This window comes from Rattus norvegicus, chromosome 1 (assembly GCF_021556685.1).
Source record: "Rattus norvegicus strain SHRSP/BbbUtx chromosome 1, alternate assembly SHRSP_T2T, whole genome shotgun sequence".
NCBI lineage: Eukaryota > Metazoa > Chordata > Mammalia > Rodentia > Muridae > Rattus > Rattus norvegicus.
The window spans coordinates 134,874,679-134,898,991 of NC_141534.1; the positions used below are offsets into that span (position 1 = coordinate 134,874,679).

Below are 24,313 nucleotides of genomic sequence, written 5' to 3' on the forward strand. Positions count from 1 at the left end.
GAGAACTGGTGTTTCTATGCCTCCCTGGAAGTTACAAGCACCATCTCTGTCCATGTCAGGGAAGTTTGGATGAAGGCTAGCAAAAGCATAAGATGGAAATAAAACGTCTCAAAATATAACCCAAAATGCATTCAGTAGAACAACACGTGTCCTATAACAAACTAGAATTACTTCAACCCGAATGAAAAAATGCAATAAATGCCAAACACCTCCAGGTGACAGAGACGTAGAGATCTTCTCATGAGGATTTTTTTTAAACATACATGATCTTACTGAGCAGGGACAGATGCATCCATAACACATGTGGACAAAACCTTTGACAAATAAAGAAAACACAGAAGAGGTGATTGAAAGTTGCGTCTTGGGAAACTGATGTTGCTGAAATTGGAACAGCAGTGGGTGGAGTGTGTGGAACAATGGGGGATGGGCAAAGGAGACATAAGGAGAATGGAAGAAAGAAAAAGTCAGATTATTCAATTAGAATAATAGAGAAACAAACAGAGCTTGTGAAATTATCCAATTAGGATAATTGCAAAAGCAAACAAACAAAAAACAAAAACCAATCAACCAAACAAAAACAACAACAACACCCAGTTAAGACCTATGGGAGTCTAAAAAGTATCAAATGTCTGTGTTATAGAAGCCCAAGAAAGGGAAGACAAAGAGGAGAAGTTGGAAGAGTATTTTGGCTAGGCAAACCTTTAATCACAAGCAGGGGCAGGTGGATCTCTTGAGTTTGAGGCCAGCCAGAATCCCAGAACAGTCAGTGCTACACAGAGAAAGCATGTTGTGGAAGAACAAAAACAAAAACGAAAAGTATTCTTAGAAAAATGGCTGAATACTCTGAATTTGGCAAGAGACATAAACTCATAGATCTGAAAGCTGAGAAAAAATTGCAAAGTATATGACACGCACCCTCAAAAAATACCAAGATGTGATAATTAGCCTTCTAAAAACTAAAAGGAAAAAAAGATATGGAAATTTCGAGAGAAAAGCCATGCATCTTACAGGGGAAGAACACTAAAATGGTCATGGCTATCATCAGAAACAACAAAAGTGCTAAGAATGAGGAAAAAAATCAACTCATCAATGGTGATTCTATACTTTGCCAAAACATCTTTCAGGAAGGAGAACTCAACACATTTTCAGAACAAGAAAATAAACCAAATTTATCTATCCTTAGACAACCTACTCTCAAGAAATGGCTAAAATAAATTTCTACACAAAATGGAAATTAAAAAAAAAAAACACAAGTCTTGAAATACTAGGAAAGAAAAGAAAACACCACAGGGAACTATGGGTACATATTGTAAGCTTTCTTTCTCTTGAGGTTTACAAATCATGTTTGTTACTTAAAACAAACTATTGTACTATTGTATTTCCAGATATTGTTCTAAAAGTATGAAGAAAACTTCTTTAAAAATAAATAAAAGATGCTCATCTTGGAGTTTTTATTACAATGATAGGATATCATGACCAAAGGAAAGCTGGCAATGAAAGTGTTTATTTCAACTCTCAATTCACTCTCCTTCACTAGTGGAAATCATGGTGCAGAAACTCAAGCAGGGCAGGAACCCGGAGGCAGGAGATAGTGCCAAGGCCGTAGAGGGGTGCTGCTTACTGGCTTACTCCTCATGGCTTGCACAGCCCGCTTTCTTGTACAACTCAGAACCACCAGCCTAGGGGTGACACTGCCCACAGTGGACAGGCCCTATACATCAATTAATCAAGAAAATGCTCTACAGAATTGCCTTCAGGGCATCTGACAGAAGCATTTTCTTGTTTGAGGTCATCTCTTCCCAGAACAATAGAGAATAGAGATACACACAAAAAAACTTTAAAGGGAAGTGAGATCTTTATGCTTGATATAATTGATAAAACAACTGAATTAAGCTACTCATTATATATTTATATATAAACAAAATTTGAATTTCAAAAATATTTGAGTAACTCATTTGTGCTGGATAGTTTTATGTCAACTTGAGTCATGTGAGAGGGGAGAGTTTCAATTAAGCAAACGTTCACGTTCCCATTAGATTGGGCTGTAAGCAAGCCTGTAGGGCATTTTCTTAATTAGTAGTTGCTAAATGAGGGGTCAGCCAATTGTAGGTGATGCCATCCCTGGGCTGGTGGTGCTGAGTTCTATAAGAAAGTAGGCTGTGCAAGCCATGATGAGCAAGCCAGTAAGCAGCATCCCTCCATGACCTCTGCATCTGCTCCTGTTTCCGGGAGTTCTTTTCCTCACTGCTTTTGATGATGAACTGTTATAGGGAACTATGAATGAGATAAATCCTTTCCTCCCCAAACTGCTTTGGACATGATGCTTCACTACAGCAATAGTAACTCTAATAAAGACACCATACTAATTCATGGAGGAAAGGCAAGATCAAGAGGGAAAATAAACAGAACACACACACACACACACACACACACACACACACACACACACACACACACGGGCATGTTTCAGCTACAATGTATCAAAAATCATGTTAAATGCAAATTATGTAAACATTCAAACTAAAAGAAGTTGACAGGATGAATTTTGAAATAAAATACCCAACTATATGATGTTTATAAGGTACTCACTAGGAAAATAAAATTCACAGACATTTTAAAAGTAAAAAGTTGGCGAAAGGTAAATAATATAAATACTTTAATGAAGAAGAAATGGCTGTATAAATATTATATAAAGAAGACATCCAAGCAAGAAAATGACCTGAGGTAGAGAGAGGTATGTGGTGGTTTGAATAAGCATGACCCCCATAGGCTCCCATATTTGAATGCTTAGATACCAGGAAGTGGCACTATTTAAAATGATTAGAAGGATTAGGAAGATGACCTTGTTGAAGGTCACTTCACTAGGTCTGGACTTGGCAGTTTCGAAAAGCTCACACCAGTCCTGATGTTTTCTGCTCTCTCTCCCTCCCCACTCCCTGCCTGCAGATGAGGATGGCTGAGAGCTACACATATGAGCTACCATACTCCCCACCATCATGATAATGACCAAAACCTCTGAAACTGCAAGCAAGCCCCCAGTTAAATGATTTCTTTTATAAAACTTGCCTTGGTCATGGTGTCTTTCACAGCAAGAGTAACCCTAAATAAGACATTATGGGATTCTTAGGAAGCTACCTGGAACAGATAGTTCTTTTGTATGGACATAGAGCAAACAGTGGATGAAAATTGGGTTTCTCTTTTTAAAAGGTGATGAGGAAACCAACATATCCTTTTCAAGAACCCAGAGGATGTATTTTAAGTTTAAAGGTTTTTTTTTCTTTTTATTTACTCTTCTCTCATATAATACATTCCAACCATCGCCTTCCCTCCCTTTATTCCTCCAAGTCCCCCTGATCTGTACTACTACCTCTCCTCTATTTTCTCCAGAAAACAGGAGGCCTCCCAGTGATATCAACCAAATACAGCATAACAACATGCAACAAAGACTAGGCAGGAACACTCATATTAAGGCTGGACAAGGCAACCCAGTAGGAGAAAAGGGGTCCCAAGATTAGGCAAAAGAGTCAGAGACAGCCCTACCCCCATTGTTGGGAGTCCCACCAAACCCCAAGATCAGCAACCACAGAATATGTGCTGATGACCTAGCACAGATGTGTTGATTTCTTCCAACACATACATGTATTTGTTAAATGTATGCATATGGATGTGTGTGACCTTAAGAATAAATCTATAAATAAAACCTGGTGAGTCCATTTGCAGTTTATATGTATATATTTTTAGGTATAACGAATTGAGTGACTGTCTAGGGCCCTAATACCTATGAAAAACTAACTCTCCCTCTCTTAGCCGTCATGAATTGTCTGTAGCTCTTCGTGTAAAGGTGGAGCTTTGTGAGATTATTTTTCGCCAACTACACTGGCATATCAACCGGTCTTGTCATTGTCATTGTTCTTTGTTTTTGACCAATGTGGCTTTCTACAATTGTCTCTGTTCGTTGCAAAGAGAAGCCAGCTTTGGGGATGGCTGAGAGCTACACATATGTATGGCTATAAGGATAAGCATTTAGAATGCACTCAGGAATTATGCTGGCTTAGTGAAGTGGCAGCAGTGAGCTTTCTAGGGTTTACAACCTCACTGGTCATTGGTAGTTTGGTTAGGTTTACAGTATCAGGCATGACTTCTCTCTTCTTAAGCAGGCCTTAAGACCAATTAGAAGCTGCTGATTACTGCCAAGATATAAGTACCCCATCACACTTTTAGTGATATCTTGCCATGTAGGTCATTGTTGTGGTTCGAAGACACAGAATTATTGATTGATTTTCTCCATTGACAGCAATGAAACCTACTTTTTACAGAGGAACGTTTCAGGACAGATTTAGCTTGGCTAAGAAAACTAACTAACTAATTAATTAATTAATAGCACTTCTAATCATCCTAGGCCACAGGAAATACAAATTTAAAACTTGTGTTTGGTTCTACCCTACGTTTGAGGCATCCAGCTTCTAGTTCCTGGCCTTCCAGACAGTGTCAGGCACAAGCTCCCTTGTGGTTTGGCTCTTAAGTTAGGCCAGTCACTGACTGGCCACTCCCACAATCACTAACCCATTACAGGAACCAAAGGGGTCAAGAACAGGGGAAGAATACAGCCTGGAGAATCAAATAAGCAGGGCTCACAGGGGCTCGCAGAGACTGAAGTGGATGCGGAGGAGTTTGCTTACGTGTTTAATTGTTGAATGTTTCATTATCAGGAAATGGCAACATATGGGATAGGAAAAGAGGCCATGAATTTTACAGGGAGTTGGGGGACATGGGATTAGTTAGAAGGAGTAGAGGAGGGGCAGATGATATAATTATATTTTAATTGAAAATAAAATAAATTAATAAACATTTTAGACATTAGCTATTTATATGCCCTCTTCTGAGAACTCTCTGTTCAAATCCATAAGTCATTTTAATAAAGTTTGTTTGTTTTCTTGTTGTTCATATTTTTCAGTTCTTTGTAAATTCATGACACTAATCTGCCATATATATATATACATATATATATATATATATATATATATATATATATATATATCCAATGGGTTGCCTTTTCAGTTGATAGACAGTTTCCCTTGTAGTGCAGAAGTCTTATAATATAATGATGTAGATTGTTGTTCAAGTTTCCTTTGCAAATGAAATCTTATGCAGAAAGTCCTTTCTTGAGCCTGTATCCTGAAGTTTACTTTCCACTTTCTTCAGAGGTTTCATATTTGAACACTGCTATCTTTGATGCATTTGAAATTGACTTGTGAACAAGCTGGGAGAGAAATCTTTTATCCAGTGTGTATTTTTGGCATCTCTTTAAAAATCCAGATGGCTTCAGATGTGTGGATATACATTAGGGTCTTTAGTTGTGTTCTATTAATCAACATGTCTGGTTTTGTGCTAGTACTATGCTGTTTTTACTATTATAATTATGATGGATGACTTAAAGTCAGGAACGTTGATACCCCCAGCAGTGTTAGTTTTAAATAACTTTCTCCAATCTTTTGTTTTTGATGTTAAACTTGAAAATCTCTCAAGATGAAAATAATATATTCCTCTTCTAATATGAAAAGAAGAAAAGGCCTTAAAACAATAAGTACATTTAAAGAATATAGGGTGTGTGACAAAGAGACAACCCTTAACTACAGCCCATCACTTTTCAACCTGAAGATGGGACTGGGACTGATGCTCACTTTGCCCATATATAGATTGAGTACAGTAAGATTTTCTGGGTTGTATTTATAAGGATTCTGTAAATATTAAATGATAAATTCCATTGTACCATTGTACAGTATTTGGAAAAAATGAAATACACAGAAACTCAAGTTATGTACATACCTGTATGCTTTTATTGTTTCACCATGACTATTCAGCTTTAACAATTTAAATCTTACCTGAAGTCTCTTAAGTAAACAGACTGTGCAGAATGCATCTGTCAGGCAGCTCACCCTGCTCCACTGCAGACACTCATTTCCCCTGCTCCGAATCTATCCCAAATGTCCACAGCACTCCACGGAATTCCCCTACATTCCCATTTCCCAGCAGTTCTGACAGCATTTCACCATGTGCATTTAATTTATATTCATTTATTTTTAAATTTTGAATTGCACTATTATCGTGTGTGTGTGTGTGTGTGTGTGTGTGTGTGTGAGAGAGAGAGAGAGAGAGAGAGAGAGAGAGAGAGAGAGAGAGAGAGAGAGAGAGAGGAGGACAGCTTGCCCAGTTTGGTTCTCTCTTTCCATCATTCAGCAATGCTTTTATTCAGGCTTGTTTTGATTATTTGCAATCTTTTGTGCTTCTACAGGCATTTAAGGCTTCCTTTTCGGTTTTTGCGAAGAATTGCCCCAGAATTTTGAACATTGAATCTCTAGATTGTTTTCTGTAAGATGGCCATTTTCACAATATTAGTATTACCAGTCCATGTGCATCAGAGTCTCTCCATCTTTTGGTGCCTTCTTAATTTCTTTCGTCAGTGTTTTAATGATTTCATTGTATAAGTTTTTTCACATTTCTCTTCTTTGGTTAGGTTTAGTCCAAGGTGTGTGTGTGTATGTGTGTGTGTGTGTGTGTGTGTGTGTGTGTGTGTGTGTGTGTGTGTGTATTTAGTGTGTTTAGTGTGTTTACTATGATTGGAATAATCTCTCTGCTTTCTTTTTCAGTCAGCTTGACTTTGCAATATGGGAAGATACTCATTGGGTAAGTTGATTTTGCAATTGGCTGCTTTACTGAAATGCTCAAACTTCAAGCACTATAATAAGAGTGAATTGAATAAGACTGGATTCTAGCTCCAAATCCAAACGTCAGTGTATGTCTTCAAGTAACTGTAGAAACTAGGAAAGTAAAAAGCGACAGTGGTGGGGATTGGAGAGAGGGTAGTAAGGTACAGATGCTATGAAAGGGGAAATGGGAAAATGGGGGAGAACTTTATATGGGGATAAGTGGGGGGGGGCGGGGAAGAAAACACTGAGGGAGAAGGTAAGAGGGACAAAAACCCACCAAGGATTAGTGAAAAAAGCCATGGGTGAACAACATCACAGGTGAATAAGGAAACATAACAGACGCCAAAGGGATACAGGCTGTTACAAGGGAATTTCATGCAGCACTCCATTAAACTAGGAAAATCTGAAAGACTCTATGTTTGGGGAGCTTACAGGCCTCAGAGGTGAACTAAATAGACATAATCAAACTGACCTCTCAACTTTATACCCACAGACTCTTGCATCTTTCCCTCACCAGAGAAGTTTCTTTGTCCTGGGCATAGTGGCTACCACAGAAACTCACAGTTGGTCAAAGTGCAGAGACTAAGAGACCATTCAGCTACAAAGGAGACTTTTACCCTCTCACCTACAGTGAAGCTAGGGTAGAAAGCTAAGAACCAGGTGCCAGAGAAAAGCAGTGTCTTCTTGACTGAACAAGGTTACTGCACGCTTGAGCTCATGGCGGCTGGGGTTGTCTGTACAAGATCAAGCAAGTCAGCATTATGGCATGGAGTAGGAGGGACAGGGTGTTAGCATTCCCCTCCCTTCAGCCGAGGAACTATGGACAGTCGATGGCTTCATGAGGTAAGATAATTATTTTTCTTTAATGCTATGGCCTCTGGTAGGTGGAGCACACTTTAGTAGATGTCCCAGCATCCACACATACAGAGTTGGTCGGCTATTTTAAAAAGTAGAACAGACATTTTGGAAGGAATATATTGATGGCAGTGAAGCTGGAAGGAGTGAGTCGGAGGAGCAGAGATTAGTGTGATAAAAGTACATATGAAATCCTCAAAAATTAATAAACAAAATATAGTTTAAAAAACAGGTTGGAGAAATGGCCCAGTAGTTAAGAGTGCTTGCTGCTTTTGCAGTGGCTCCAGAACCTACATGGATGGTTGCAAACCATTCTAGCTCCAGGGGATCTTACAATTTCTTCTGGCCTTCATGGGCATCCAAACTCACACGCTTACCCCCTCCCTACATACCCATCATTGAAAATAAATATATTTTAAAAATCATGATATAATTCATCAATTCAGAAATGAAATAGAAAATATCTCTATAGGGCATGTAGGTATCAAAAGATGCCTTAGCTATTTTTAATCAGATTATAGAAACGAAGAATTGGTCAGTGGGTGAGGAAGAGGTGGAGCAGGAAGGGTGTGGTCATAAATGGGGGACATGAGGCCCCCTTGGGAGCAGAGATGCTCAGTGTCTTTCCTGTGTCCTTGTCCATTTACTAGTTCTGAGGCTCTGATGAGATAACAGCTCTAGAGGAATGGAGGGATGGTAGAGAACCTCTCTCTAATTTTCATAGACACTTGTGCGAATCCATATTTATTTTAGGATTAAAAGCTTAACTAGAATGTCTTAAAAGGTTATGTAACTTAATAATCAAAGCTTATAAAACCAGTGAGTTCTAAGTTCATGTGTGTGTGGCTTTCTGTATACATGATTCCTGTGGTTCCACAGGAGACAGACCTGACATCACTCCTTTTTCTGCTTTGGCTTCCCACGGAAACTGTCCAGTGTTCTTTCCACTTTGTGTCTGGAGCGTGTTTTCCCTTACCAAGGGGCCTCTGTTCTTCCTTATTATCTTCATATACTCAATTCCTACTCATCTCCCAAATGACTTCCTGGGGCATGCTGCATTTCCCTGGTTCCCCATCTAGAGTGTAAGCCTTCTAAAGACAGAGGGGGCAGGGCATGTCTTTTCCCTACTCTCTTCTCCAGATCTAACTCTGTGGTCACATATATGTTTAATAATACTAGCGACATGAATCCATCCAACTAACTTCCTCATCCCTCCATTGGATCTTTCATGCCAAGCCTTTGTCCTTCGCTGGAATCTAGGATGTAAATGCACCCATCCCTCTACCATTCCTACCCACACCTAACGCCCCATGTTTTATCATGCCTCATTTTTTAAGTTCATTAATATGGTTTATATGTGTGTCCACATGTGCAAGGTGTGCAGATGTGCATGTACACGTATGTGTGCATGGAAGGCCAGCTTGCCCTGGGGACTCTCTGTCTCCTTAGATTCTGGATTACGGACAGACCACAGTGCTTATTCAATATTTGTGTGGGTTCTGGGTATCTAAACTTTGGTACTCAACGCTTGGACAACAAGCACTTTATGGACCTCCCCCATTCAGTGCTGAAAGGCAAGAGCAGCCCACCCAGCCTGACCTCCAAGGTGCAAAACATGGGATCAATTTAGAAGCTGCCATTTGACTTTTCCAAACACACTTAGGTTTCTAGGACATGTTAAAAGACAGTTTAAACAAATGAAAGTGTATTGTGCCCTTACAGTGGGATGGACGCTATGGTCCGTGTGTGTCATCTATGCCTTACCATTGAAGAGATGTGTTTATTTCCATTGTAAGAAACTTGAGTTCATAAAGACGAGCTCTTTCCCCAAAGCCACACAGCAGGCACCAAGGATCTAAGTTAAGATCTCCTTAATCCCAGAGCTCTTTCCAGCAAGGGCTGGAGTATTCCTTAGAAAATTATCTGACAATAATTTTCGCTTTAGGAGAAAGACTAGACACTCTTTTGTCTGACCTTTCCAATTATCTGACGAGCCCGGTGTTAATCAGCTGAGTCAGAATTGATGACCTCAGGATGGCTTAAGCCCCAAACCATCTTCTGATGAAATGATAGAACAAGACTGGTAGGCTAATTAACGAGTCCAAAAACATTATGTGAGCCCCAATGATGCCTTTGCTTCTGGCCCATCCCACACCCTTCCCAAATAAGAAAGCAACTAATTTGCAAAATCCTGGCTTCTGTGAAGCAGCTGTGAGAGTCACTGACATATATGATTAGCATAAAATTAATTCCTGTTGGAGAAGCATTATTACCACCCCTAATGAGGTTCAGAAACTGATTAGTACTGTGTGGAATGGTGGATACCATTAAGACCTCTCGATGAAATCTGCCTGGGATGTAATTTTCAATATAAAGCCTGGGATGCGCATTTCACATAAAGATCATGTGTGTTATACCATGGACTGCCTGGGTCCATTTCAGCTGAAAAATGCCAGAGACTTGGTGGTTAACACGCACTTCTTCAAACTGGGATCCCAGGAACTCCAGGCTGATATGTGGGTGGCGAGAGCTCCCTTCCCAGCTCACAATGGCCAGGTTTTCATTTCACCCTCATATGGAAGAAAGGACAGGCTCCCTTCTGGGACTTCTGATAATACACTGCTCCTGTTCTTGAGGGCTCTAGTCTCAGGATCTCACCAGCTCTGAAAGGCCTATGTCCTCTAACCATAGCACTCTGGGGCAAGGAGCTCTAAGTCAGAGTTCTGAGAGGACAGGTAGAGTCCAAATCAGCCATTTTGTGCAAGGGTTTTTCTCAGTGATCTGAGACTTAGAAAAATGTATATGAATGTCAATGAGTCTTTTGTAACATTTCTATAGGTAATTCTATATAGAAGACAATTATGGGGATTTTAATTCTCTAGGTCAAACATCCTTTCAGGGATCCAAATTTATCATTTCAAATGGGAAAGGAAGAGAAAAGGGGATCTGCCCTAGCTGTGTGTGGTAGCATGTGTTCTGATGGTAGAAATCAGCTGCCACCCTTACCTACAGTAAGCGGTTAACCGAGGTACGACTGTAGCTTCAGCCTTTTCCTCTGTGTTTTAGCTTTGTCATTTAACTAAACATCACACTCTATATTGAAATCACTTACGATGATAACATAAGCTCTTTTTGGACTAATTTTTTTCCATAGACATCATTTTACTGCGTTTACAATATTGCTTCGTATCGATGGGCATAATTTACTTGATAATTGCCTGAATGTCAGACTTCCTATTTCTTTCCAATTTTCTCTCCTGTATATAACGCTGTGAAGCTCCTCTTACTGCACGCTGCTCTGTCTGCACTCATTTGTTCCCACCAATGATTTGCTACAAACGCAATTACTTGGTCAAGACAGTTTCTGGATAAGCTTTTTTGGGTATAAACATCATTGGATAGACTTTTTTTTAAAAAACTATAACTGAAATATATTCAGGGACAAGGGAGTTCTCTGGAACTCCTTTGATAAGGGCACTAATCCTGTCCTGGAGGGTTCTGTCCTTATGTGTAACCATGTCCCAAAGGCCCCACCTAGAGACCTATCAAGTAAAATAGCTTCCCTTTCAAATGGAAGGAAAAAAAAAAACAAAAAACAAAACCAAACACTTTCAGACACACTGAAATCAAAACAGTTACTTACTTTTTTGCCTTTAAGCACACATTCAAAGAAATACTAAAGGATTTTTCTAAAACAGGAAAGCTTATCTCATAAAAATATGGAAATACAAGAAATAAAAAGAATCAGAAAATGTAAATATGTGGACAAATTTAGATGTCAAATTCATGTAGCAATACTAACTTAGAATACATGGAGACTGAATAGATGAAGCCACACACGATATGATGGCAAGGTCACAGAACTGAACTTCGCGAAGTTCTTTCGTGTATGAAAGGTGAGTCAAGTGACCATTTTTATTGATCTTTAGCAGACTATAATAATGACTTTGTGGTCATTGAAGGAAATGGGGAGCACTGATAAGTAAGGACGCAAGAGAGATGGGACTGAAAGACACTTCAAAATATTTTTAAAAAATCCAAGAATGACGGTGGCGAAGTCCCTCAGTATATGGGCAACTGGGTTAGCTGTCAGTGGGCTAAATATTGACTAAATGCAGCGTCTTTGCTGAAGATGGCGAGGACACAACCAGATACTTGAGACGTGAAGGCAGAAAGGAGATGATGCTGGTGGATGCGACCAAGGAGTAGTTACGGCCACAGGCGAGAAGAGCATGGCAGAGAATCGACAAGAACAAATTCTGTTTGGAAACACCCTAACAAAAAACTAATTCTGCGAGTGCTAATTAGACCACAAAATAAAACACGTACCTGTACACTCTATTACGGTTGATTTTAATGTCAACTGGCTACAAGTTAGCATCTCCTGAGCCTGGGGAGGGAGTCTCAGCTGAAGAGCTATGCTCAAGGTTGGATTGACTTGGCACTGCCCACCCTGGATGTGGGTGGCGCCCTTTGGTAGCAGCCCAGATTTTAATTAAAAGGGCGTGACTGAAAGAGTTTATCTTGAATTTTGTTTGCTTGGCCTCCCTTTCTGCTGCTGCTGATTTCATCCCTGACAGTGAGCCAGGGTTTCCAAGTTTTCATTATGGATTAGAGTCTAGAGGTTATCCGGGTATCTTCCGGGTTTCTGGGACTGGAGTAGGCGTGCTGAGGCAGCCTGCCAGCTTTAGCGAGAGGCAGCTACTGTGGAGCTGCCTTTAGCTGACTTCGTTGAGGCAGTAACTTAGTCCTTAAGGACTAAGCAGCTACCAAGTTCTCAGCTTCTCAGTGTGATTTACCTAGTGCCACTATCAGTGTGGTCCCCAAATGCCCTTGCTTTCTGACCAGCAGTCTATGCCCTAGTGTGGCTGGGCAGCAAAAATAGAATGTCCCAGCCTGGGTGACCTAACTGATAGACACTTATTTTCTAACAGTTCTGGACGGTGGATGGTGGGAAGTTGATATCAGGGTCCTTTGCCATTTGAGTTCTGGTGTTGATGATCCACCTGGCTTGTAGATTGTGCTCTTTCCCGGAGATAAAGTAAGCAAGCCCTCGCCTCTGTCTCTTCACCGAGGATGCTGAACCTTGTCACACACACTAGGGATGCACCCTGTGACCTTACACAATTCTTTTTTTTTTGTCATGTTTTTTAGATAGGGCTGATTATGTAGCCCTGGCTGGCACTTACTTCATAGATCAGATTGGACTCAGATTCACAGAAATCTCCGGATCTCTGCCTTTGTCTCCAGAGCGCTGGGGTTAAAAGCATGTGTCACTACACTCTGCCAAAGCTTATACGATCTTTATTACTTGTTCCTCATGGTGGTTTGGATGAGGAAAATCTCTCACAGGCTGAGGCATTCGAACAATCAGATTCTCAGTTGGTGGCACTGTTTATGACGTTTAGTTTTAGCTGTGCTTGAGGAAATATGTCACTTGGGGGCCTCACCGTGTTGGCTTTGACATTCAGTAGCCTCTCCTACCTTATTGGCCCTCTTTGCCTTGTGTTCCAGCACACATGCCTGGGGTCTGTTGCCTTTCACAACCTTGTCTCCACCATCATAGACTCTAATGCTCTGCGGCCATCAGACTAAGTAAACTATGCAAACCAAATTCCTTCTACAGGTTGCCTGGATCATGATGTAACAGAAAATAACTAATACTGCTCCTTAGTCACAATACAGGAAGATAGAGATGGATGGAAGGGAACAGCATTCTGGTCCTTGTGACACCTTCTCTTCAGCCACTGGCCCAGGTCTTTGAGAACAGGCCAGGTCATTTGTAAACCCACACAGGTAGTTCTCCCCTTAAAAAGCTGAATGAGGGAAAAGGAGTTCTCTTGCACTATCAAAGTGCATAGTTTCACCTCCTTTGGTTGGCTTAAGTCACAGTCATAGGAACACCTCACTCAAGCAGTCTGTGGCTGTAGAGAAAGAAGAGATGGGTTTGCTGTTGTGTGAAGGACCAGGGAGCCTCCAGAGATACAATTCATGATCTATATAGCAAGAGAGTAAGTGGATAGCCTGGCTGACTTGACAGCACTTGATTCAGAAGTCCCTAAGTTGGGACTTCAAGGTGGGGAATGCCTTCTGCATCTGGATGCCAAAATTGGAGACGTGACTGTGTAAAGAAAGAGAACGTAGAAGAGAGTTTTTCTCCTCAGTATTTAAGACCCCAAGTTGGCTTATAACACATGTCCCAAAAACCATAAAATCCTAATATGGACTCAGTATTTCACAAAAGGGCTATTTGGGCAATAAGACAGACCATTAGGAAGTGCCAGCACTGAGCTTATCCCAACCATGATTGTGGGATGACCCATGAATGAGTTCCCTTCCGTTGAACTGTGTCTTAATATCCTATGAGCTGGCTGGGAAGGAATACAATGGTGTAGTCATAGAGTGTAAGATACAGAAAACTTATATAGTAGTAAGAGATAAGGTTAGCCAAAGAGACCATTGCAGAGAGAAGTACTTTCTTCTTGTGGGTTGCAAACCCCTTCAGCACTTTCAATCCTTTCTCTAACTCCTCCAACAGGGGCCTGTGCTCAGTCCAATGTTTGGCTGTGAGCATCTGCCTTGTATTTCTCAGGCTTTGGCAGAGCCTCTAAGGAGACAGCTATATCAGGCTCATGTCAGCAAAGCACTTCTTGGCATCTGCAATAGTGTCTGGTTTTGGTGTGTGTATATGGGATGGATCCCCAGGTGGGGCAGTCTCTGGATGGCCTTTCCTTCAGTCTCTGCTCCACACTTTGTCTCCATATTTCCTCCCTTGCATATTTTGTTCTAAGGAGGACTGAAGCATCCATGCTTTGGTTTTTCTTTTTCTTGAGCTTCATGTGTTCTGTGAATTGTATCTTAGATAATCCAAGCTTTGGGGCTAATATTCACTTATCAGTGAGTGCATACCGTGTGTGTGTGTGTGTGTGTGTGTGTGTGTGTGTGTGTGTGTGTTTTGTGATTGTGTTACCTCATTCAGGATGATATTTCTAATCCCATCCATTTGCCTAAGAATTTCATTGTGTCGTAATTTTTAATAGCTAAGTTGTACCTATTGTGTAGATGTACCACATTTTCTGTATCCATTTCTCTGCTGAAGGACATCTGGGTTCTTTCCAGCTTCTGGCAACTATAAATAAGGCTGTCAACCAACCAAACCCTCTAGAGCTCCCAGAGATTAAACCACCAACCAAAGAGTACACATGGAGTGACCCCTGGCTCCTGTCTCATATATAGCACAGGATGGTCTTGTCGGACATCAGTGGGAGGAGAGGCCCTTGGCCCTGTGAAGGCTTGATTCCCCAGTGTAGGGAAATGCCAGGGAAGAGAGGCAGGAGTGGGTGGGTGGATGGAGGAGCACCCTCACAGAAGCAGGTGGAGGGAGGATAGGATAGGGGGTTTCTAGAAGGGAAACTGGGGAAGGGGATAACATTTGAAATGTTAATAGATAAATATCCAATAAAAATTAGTATTAAAAAAAGAAAAGTCCTTCCATGGAATGAGAATGGGCAATGAAAAGGGGCCCTTGTTCTTACTTACGTGTTGAAGATTAGCACTATTTTTAAGTCTCTAGAACAAAGAGATTTCCTAAGGGGGCATTTTCTATCTATGAGATAGTCAGGTTTGTTGAGATTTCCCCTCTTAAGGGAGGGAAAAACTGTATGCCCTTTGTTTTTTTTTTTTAACCAAAAATGCCATGCCTCAACTCAAGGCTAGAGAGACAAATTGGATCTCACGCTTTTAAATCCCCAAATTACAAGATAGAATAGAGTTATTTTTAATTTAAAGAAAGAAAAATAAATAAATTAGTTAATTTGTTTTTAAAAAATGGCCATGCTTTACCAAGAGGCCATTGTCTTTCCTCAATAGGCTGAACAAAGCCCTGCTATATCTCCTTCATGTTCTTCCTGTTTGTACAGTATTTTAAATATTGTGAAGAAATTGTGCTCTTCCTCCCTCCCTCCCTTCCTTCCTTCCTTCCTTCCTTCCTTCCTTCCTTCCTCCCTCCCTCCCTCCCTCCCTCCCTTCCTCCCTCCCTTCCTCCCTTCCTTCCTTCCTCCCTCCCTTCGCATGGCATTTCGAATGCTTGGGAGAGTTATTATGATATTTTCTCCTTTATAAAAGTTGATGTGTTACCAAAGCCACAGAAGGTGGGGCCTGAAGCTAACGCTGACAGAGGAGCCATGCCCTTCATGCCAGCTAACCTCGAACCAGCCATCTGACTCATGGAGAATTTTTCTCCTTTTGTTTTTCCTTCATCTGAATTTGTGAGATTACATCCGCTTTTATATAAGCCAGAGTAATGAAACGAGGGGCTCTAGGATCCCTTAGGGACAGCAGAGAACAACACTGAACTTGGTAAGCATGATGGAGTTTATTTGGACAAGGGCATCCCTGTCTTCCACAAAGATCTGGGTATGGGCTGTACTTGCCTCCAGTAGGGATTAGATTGGACCAATTAGGAGACTTCTTTGATTCCTGGAAGCATCTCTTTGTTATTGAATGATTATGTATATATGGTGGGGTAGGGGCTCTCAGCATATCAGAAAATTACAGTCAAGTGTATGGTTACAATAGAAGCCAGTAGGTTTCCTAGGAAGACTCCAAGGGAAGTGGCATTGTGTTCAGGCAGGCCAGCAAGCACATGATCACTATCTGGCTTACAGTAGACCCAGCCAGACTAATGTAACTCTCAATCATTGCCTTCCCGACACCTCCTGCCCTCATCATCAGATTCCGATTTGCTTCCATAGGGTTTGACTGCCTAAAGTATTCCTTAGCTTGCATTCCTAGGCCCCATTTGGTGCCCAGCACCCAGTAAACAGTCATTACACATTCAGGGGACACAAAGGAAACAAAAAAAGTATCGCTTTCTTCTCAGAGCTCATCATGGCCCCCAAGTGAGTAAATAATTCATCTACTTGTTTTAATGAATATTAAAATGAACTCTTTAATGAATATTTATTTAGGAGATAGATAATATTTACACCTACACTGTGCCTTGCAGATATAAGGCACTTAATAAATATCTCTTAAATTACTGAGAAAATCCCAATACAGCATAAAACAGTCTTCCTTCTGTGAGTGTGTATGTAAATATCCTCTTCTATTCATCACATACACACACACACACACACACACACCATTTCAGAAGTATTTCTTTTAGTTAGGAGAGTGCTGTAGGAAAAAAATATCTAATTTTAAAGAAGCAAATTCTAATATAGAAAATAAGTGCATCCAGTGTCTGTCATGCATTGGCTTTGTACCCAAGACAGGACATATGTATAAAAGGCATAGGTGGATGCCCTGTCTAACCAAAGCAACAGAAGAGTTGTTCTGAAGGTCAGAGTCCAGTAGCTCTGGACAAACTCTCATGCTGAGGGGAATGGCACAGAACCCCTAAATCCCTGTGAATACCAGAGGAAGAGGGTGGCACTATGAGACCACAGCCATGTGACAGGCAGAGAAGGGAGTCTGTACATGGAAGATTCTCATCAAACTCACAGACTGGCTTCTGGCAAAGAATAAATAGTTTTATTTGCATTCAACATTGGCCTCATCCACTATCTACCTATGACGTGGAGTGCTGATCATAAATTGTGTGATAACAAGCCAGGGTAAGAGCCTGGTGAGGGTGTAATTCTAGGGAGTCTAGGAAGATGAAGTATCATGGCAGAAGAGAAGGTGGTCTTGTGGCAGAGCTAAGAGGCTCAGGAGGACAGGTGCAGAGAAGAGGGGCACTTCTGAAGACACGGAAGTGTGAAGGGAGGACAAGGAGGGAGGGAAAGCGGCCCAGGCTGATGAAGAAGAGTCAAGGTTAGATCTAGGATACGCTCTCCAAAAGGTGTAGACTGGAACTTGGTTGACACCGTGAGGTTATTAGGGGAAGAGGGTCAGAGTAAATGAGTGTTCCGACAAGTTGAGATAATAAAGAGCCAGAAGTAAGAGAGCGGGAGGTCAAGTGTGATATTGGCTGTGCCACCCAGCTCAGACCCCGTGAAAAGGAACTCGGTGCTTTGACAGACTCAATTTCTATATCTGAAAAATCAAAAGACCAGTCTGTCCAAGTTCATCAGTAATGGCTATTACCACAGAGCCATGGTAATGGGAAATTCCTTTAAAATATGCAGACAGGCGTGTTAGTTCTGTGGATGGGATATCTTTTTATAATTTCAAAAACATCAAAAGAAGTCTTTTTAAATCTTTACTTCCCCCAGCAAAGCTGTCAGGTGTTCCCTCCAACACTGGTGGCCAGGCACGGTACAGATCCTACAGGGATCCTACAGATCCCCGAAGTTAACAGTCTCAGTCATTTTGAAGCTCTGATGTGTCCTCTGCCCCTAAGTCTGCCTGGCCTTTAAGGCAATTCTCACCATATGGCTGAGGACTGTGGGGGTTCCAAAGTGTCAGACCAAGGGTTGCACAGCCACTAATTTAGGACTGTATATATTCCCATTAATATTTAAATGCATTACCAAAATTAAGGAGGGGTTAGATCTCTTCTTAGTAGCTGATGCCGACAGGGTATTAATTTTATGATTCACTTAGTTGTTGGAGTCAGTTCCCAAATGTTTTGGCTCTGGTACCAAAAGCCTATGTCAGGACAATTGTGTCATGTTCCATCAAGTTCTAGCCAATGATGCCAGCACCAGAAAACCGAACAACCTCTGGGACTCTTTCCACCCACATTATGGCCAGTTTTCAAAGCTCAAGGATGGAAAAAAAATCTTGAAAGTACAATAAGAATAAAATCAGTTTTTAATTGAATCGCTGCAATATACCAGTAAGGCTAGTTAAGCACATAATTAATTGTTGTAACTATAGCAACAGGATTAACTGGCACTATTAGGGTGGGCACCAGGGGTTCAATGAGAGACTCTTAAGAAGACAAGTGTTAGAGATTGCAGAAAATAATTCACTCCCCTCCAGTGGTTCTCCAGAGAGCCGCATACTCTTTTGCAACCCAAAATAAATCCATTTAATAATATTTTCTTAGATTCATGCAGCTTTCCTTATCCCAGAGGGCCCTGGGGTGCTTTGTAAGCCATGAACATAAATATAGATCTGGAATAATGTATCAGGCCAGATTTTCCCAGTACTTAAACAACTCTCTGGCGGTTTGTTCTGCACCTCTGGAAGCTCCATTACCTTCAGGATACACACAATCAGTAATTTATTAAGTGGAGTCCCCACAGGCCCAAGGCCTGAAAACTCTGGCACGAACAGAAGCGCTCCTGAGATGGGGCACTTATTTATTTATGCTCTATCTCATTCCAAAAAGGATTAGAGCACCCTTACAGAATACACAGAGTACATCAGCATGAAATAAAGACAAGCAGGAAATCCAAGCCTGGGCGCATTACAGAGAGAAAGAAATTTCTAAATACTCAGAAGCAGTTCCCCCTTATATTGTAAGAGAACAATTGGAAATAAAAGGAGTAGCTTGGACTAATTAAAAATTTTCTCTGTAGTTCATGGTCATCTATGAATAAAACTAAGGACATGGTGTATGTGTCTCTACGGTAGTTGATCCCAGAGAATAAAGACCAAAGATGTAAGAATAGAAACTTATTTTTCTTTTACAAAATATATAGGGAAATATCTTCCCGATCTTGGAGTGGACTAAGGTTTTCTTTGTATAAAGGTACAAATTGGACATAAAGAAGATGAGAAATTGAAAAAATCATGAAGGTGTGAATCTGAGTAGAGCACCCCCGCCTCCTGACGCTCTCTCTCTGTGCTTAAATCTCATAACAAAATCCCTTGCTTGGAATATTGAACAGATGATAATTTGAAAATGTTTTCAGCTGGGCATGGTGGCTCATTCCTGTCAGTGTAGCACCCTGAAGCAAGAAGACTGAATTTCAAGCTGATCTGGGCTCCATTATGAGATCCTGTGTGAAAACAAAACAAAACAAAACAAAACAAAGCACAAAGTGGGGATGTATCTCAGCATTAGATGGCCTGCCTATCACGTTCAGTGCCCTGAACTCATTCTCTAGCATCAAGAAAACAGCAAATGACCTCTTTGCTCTTGGAGTCAGACTTGGAGACAAATGACCCTAATGCCAGCCCTGGAATGGGTCTCAAGAGTTCAAGGATAGCCAGGAGGGCATGATAAGACGCTGTCAAAAAAAGAAACAAAAAGAAGAAAGAAAGAAAGAAAGAGAGAAAGAATGAAGGAATAAAAGGACAAATAGGGAATGCTCAATTAGATCTCTGTACTCTTAAAGAGTAAAAGGAAAGGTAAGGAGTATACACAGAATGTATTTGCGATTTATACCTGTGCATACGTTTAATAATCAACAACATGATTTCACTGTAGAAAGGAACAAATCATATAAATAAGTAATTCATAGAACAAAATTTCTGAATTACTCAAAAGGTCATTAAAAAAAACTTTCCCATCTTCAGAAAATAAAAATGCAAATAAAGACCTCCTCATCTTCAGGAAATAAGAACTCAAGTGACAGCTAGAATATTTCACACGTCGGGTTGTGTGTCCTAATGGACAGTGAGGATAGAAAAAAGCAAAAATGCCTTTCAGGTGGGAGCAAAACTTGTATAACCTCTTTGGACAGGGATCTAGAAAAGCTTGGTCACAGTGCCTGAGAAAGACAGCTGAAAGACAGCCCCCATAGGCCCACCATGGTCTTTGCCCACCATAGGTCACTGCCATGGTCTTCGCCCACCATAGGTCACTGCCATGCTCTTCGCTATGCTATTTGGTTGATTTGAACCTCCGACTTTAAAAACACTAGTAGTTGATGACTACATGAAATACTTTCTGAACTGTTTATTGTATATAGCACTTGGTCACCAGCATCACCAGTGACAAAAAACAAAACAAAACAAAAAACCCTCGATAAGACTCACAGAGATAGACTTTCTGACTCTCCTTAGGGCATGTGATGGTTTGAGACGTCCCCCTATAGGCACGTGCATTTGAACACTCTGTCTCCAGCTGGTGGTGCTGTTTGGTGAGGTTTAGAAGGTACAGCTTTGTGTCACTGGAGGAGGATGCCACTTCCAGCTCACTCTTTCTGGCTCACTCTTGCTGGTGTGAATGTATTCTCCCAGATTTCTGCGTCTGCCACCATGCCCGGCACTTGCTGCCATGCTTCCCTGCTGTGATGTCTTCCTATCCCTCCAGAGCCATAAGCCCAAACTGCTTCTTCTATAAGCTGCCTTAGTCATGGTGTTTTTATCACAGCAATAGTTCATACCGGGTAGTATGTTGTTGCTGTGCATGAAGTATGAAGATCCTGTGTGAATTTTGGAGAAATGTGGAAGACTTTGGATGTTTCGACTAGAAAAGGGATTGAATAATATAAAGCCAAAAGGGTCATTCTATTAGGGACCTGGAATACAGTAGTTCTGACAACAGTGTGGTTTGTGAAAAACAAGCTCAGGATGCTTCAGAAGGGAATGCTAATAGTATCTGGGCTAGAGGCCATTCGTGTGATAGTTTGACAAAGAATATTCCTGCTTTCTGTTCATGTCCTGAAAACTTGCATGAGGCTGAAGTTAAAAGCAATGGGCTGATGTTTTTGGCAGAGGAAATTTCAAGATTGTTGAAGTAATGCTGAGTTTGTGGAGTGGTTATTATCGACAATACTTCCTCAGGTCTCCAATTAGAAAAAAGGCAAGTGGAGCAGAAAGAAATGAGAAATGTACAAATTGTAGAGGAAAAGAGCAGCAGGAACATTGATGTTGCAGCCATGTCTGTGGAGATAATCACTGATGAAGAACTCCTGATCTGTACTGTAACAAATAAAAGGTACCAACAGGGGAAGGCCTTGCCCAGATAAGCTTCCCACTAGGGTGTGTCCTGCTCCTTGAAAGCAACTGAATGAAAGGGCTATTGCTAATATGATTCCAGGAGGCTACTCTCCATCCTAAGCCAACAGCCCAGTGTCATCCGTTTGGTGCTGTCTTTAGAGACACGAAGGATAAAAGAGTGAAAAATTCATGAATCCTTCCTCTGCAGTTTCAGGGAGCTGCTGGGGCCTTGCAGTGTGTGGTAGGGGAGCCTCTATGTGAAGACCCCGAGAGAACAAAAGGTTATGAGAGGCTATTGCATGAAAGACATGAAAGTGAAGCCTGTGTTACAGTGGAAGTCACAAGTCATTGGAAATGGGATATGTGCTAAGGAGACCTGCATGCATGTGGTGGAACTAGACTAAGAGAGAAGTGCGGTGTAAGCATCAAAGGTGGGTGTGCAGAGCCATTTGATCCCTTTGGAAGTAAAGATATCAGACATGAAGTTATAGGATTTGGTGTTTGCCCTGCTAGAATTTGGGCCAGTATTTCCTAACTGTGTCCCAGTTCCTCCCTTTGAATGAGAAGTGCCATAGGTTCAGTTAGGGTATTTGAAGGGTTAATCTCCAGTTGGTGACAGTGTTTGGAGAGGCTTAGGTATTACAGCCTAGTATCACCTACAGGAAGAAGTCACTGGGACCTGATTAACTGTTTTCTATTTCACCTTTGTGCTTGCACATGAGGATGTGAACTCCGTTTCCAGGGCACCTGCCATTGGCTGCCGAGCCTCTCTGCCATGATGGACTCTTACCTTCAGGAACTATAAGCCAAAATAAACTCTTTATTCCACACGTTGCCTTTGGTCATGGTGTTTTATAACAGCAATATAAAAGTGACTAACACAATTTTTATTAATTACAGCTCATAACCCCATCAAACAAACACCCCTGACAAGTAGAGAGGAATTCGTGACTAAGAAGCTGAGTTTCACTTCTATTTCCTAGAGTACATACAGTGTGCGAGTGGCTCGTGAGAATGTTGTGGTGGTGCCCATTTGCATGATTACTTTAATGCCATCTTCGTTCCACTCTTCTGTGGTTGCTGTCCATGCAGAATGTATGGCTAGCATCCAGGCTGGCACACAAGTGCTTTGTAGTGGAGGCTGTTACACCCTTCTTCCCCAGTCAGCACTGTCTCACAGGTGGCATCCACCTTAGACAGAATTATACATTTGAGACTTGGAGGCTTGTTCTGATGGGCTATGAGGAAGGAGAAAGTGCAGGCCACAGAGCTCTTAATTCTCCCCCTCCAACTCATCTCAATAGCTCAAAATGCGAGAAAGATAAAATCAATTCTCACATATAAGTATATACATATCTCTGTGTGTTTTCGTGTATGTGTATATGTATATCTATGTGCATGTATGTATACATAATATGTATGTGTTTATATACATATATGTATATACATGCATATGCATGTATGAATGTATGTATGAATATATGTATGTATGAATATATGTATGTACAAATATATGTATGAATGCACATCTGGATAGTGCTTGGGGGGACTAGTTGTATCTTCCAGGTAATAGCTCAGGCATGGTGGCCAGATTCTGTAATTCACTTTTCCTTAGGATCTGAAGATTTCTGAGTTACACTGTTCAGTTCTTGGAGCTTCCTTGTAAGTGTCAAACAGCCCTAACTCTCAGCACATTGACTATGTCTTGTGAACATATCAGTTACTCAGCTATAAACTCAATGCATGTTACTCTTGAGTACCAAACATAGCACAGGTTCATTTTTTTTTTATTTCCTGAATGGAACAAAAGAATGACTCAATCAGAAAGGATTTGAATTTCCATACTGTTATATTGTGCTTTGAGGATTTTCCCAGCCACAGAGAACAATGGACACTTGGCTCATAAATGCTGATATTAGCTGATCATTCTCTATAAATACCAGTCCAGGTTCCATAAAAATGGGTTGGACTGATGTTAGGCTGATGCTACAATCACCTTCTCCAGGCAGCTTCTGCTCAGTACCTGGTAGTCAGAGGAAAGGAGCTTGACTTAAATAACTAGTGCATTAAATTCTAATCCTAATTAGTCCTCTCTGGTGTATATTCTGAGAGCAGGAAACTACTGATAGGTATTCTTGATTTTTTTCAAAAGGGTAAAAGCCCTCCTTTAAAATAATTATTTTAAAGTAAAAATACTTTCTTAAAAAAAAAAGAGTAGAGTGATGTCTCAAATGTGCCAAATTTTACTTCCTAATACACAAAAAATAGATTTGGGGAACTAAGGTCAGGATTTTTTTTCTATTTAAATGGTGTGTTCATACGACTCAACATTAACTGTGAGGTGTGTATGTGCGTGCGTGCGTGCGTGCGTGCGTGCGTGCATGCGTGTGTGTGTATGTATGTGTGTGTGTGTAGGAATGCATGAGAAACAATGAAACAGTGATAGAAGTTAGAACACAACTCTTGTGAGTTGTCCCACCTTCTGGGATACAGGGATCGAACTCAGATTCTTGGGCCTATGTGTATCTGTACCCATTGATCAACGCCGCAGCCCTCTTTAGTCTTTCTTAGTAAGGGATCACCATCTTTTTAAGGAAGAATTTTTTCCTTTGAGATGTCTATGGAGCAGGGCCTGGGGACACAGATCTGTCATACCAGGCACTGAGGAGACCGAGTCAGGAGAATCCTAAATCGAGGCCTGCCTGGTCTCCGTAGAGTGCTATCAAAGCTATTCCAAGCAACTTAGTGAGGCTGTTTCAAAATAAAATATTGGAAAGAGTTCTGGGGATCTAGCTGAGAGGTAGTAGACTTGCCTGGCGTGTGGAAGGTCCTGAGTTAATAATCCCCATCGACCTCACCCCTTCACTCCCCATCCCCCCAAATTAGGTAGAACAGCTCTCTATGCAGACAACTATGCAGGGATGAGGATAAGGGGGAAATAGGATAATGTCAGTGGTTCCTGGGCCCTC

The 24,313-nt window shown here is 41.1% G+C and overlaps 1 long non-coding RNA gene across 1 annotated transcript; it reads left to right on the plus strand.

Annotated features, from left to right (window-relative positions):
* The first annotated feature begins 6,123 nt into the window (after positions 1–6,123).
* LOC120099847 (uncharacterized) lies at positions 6,124–22,177 on the plus strand. The gene is made up of 4 exons (XR_015647072.1): positions 6,124–6,369; positions 6,648–6,684; positions 7,201–7,550; positions 21,553–22,177. It is a non-coding gene; the product is annotated as an uncharacterized LOC120099847 (long non-coding RNA).
* The last annotated feature ends 2,136 nt before the right edge of the window (positions 22,178–24,313 follow it).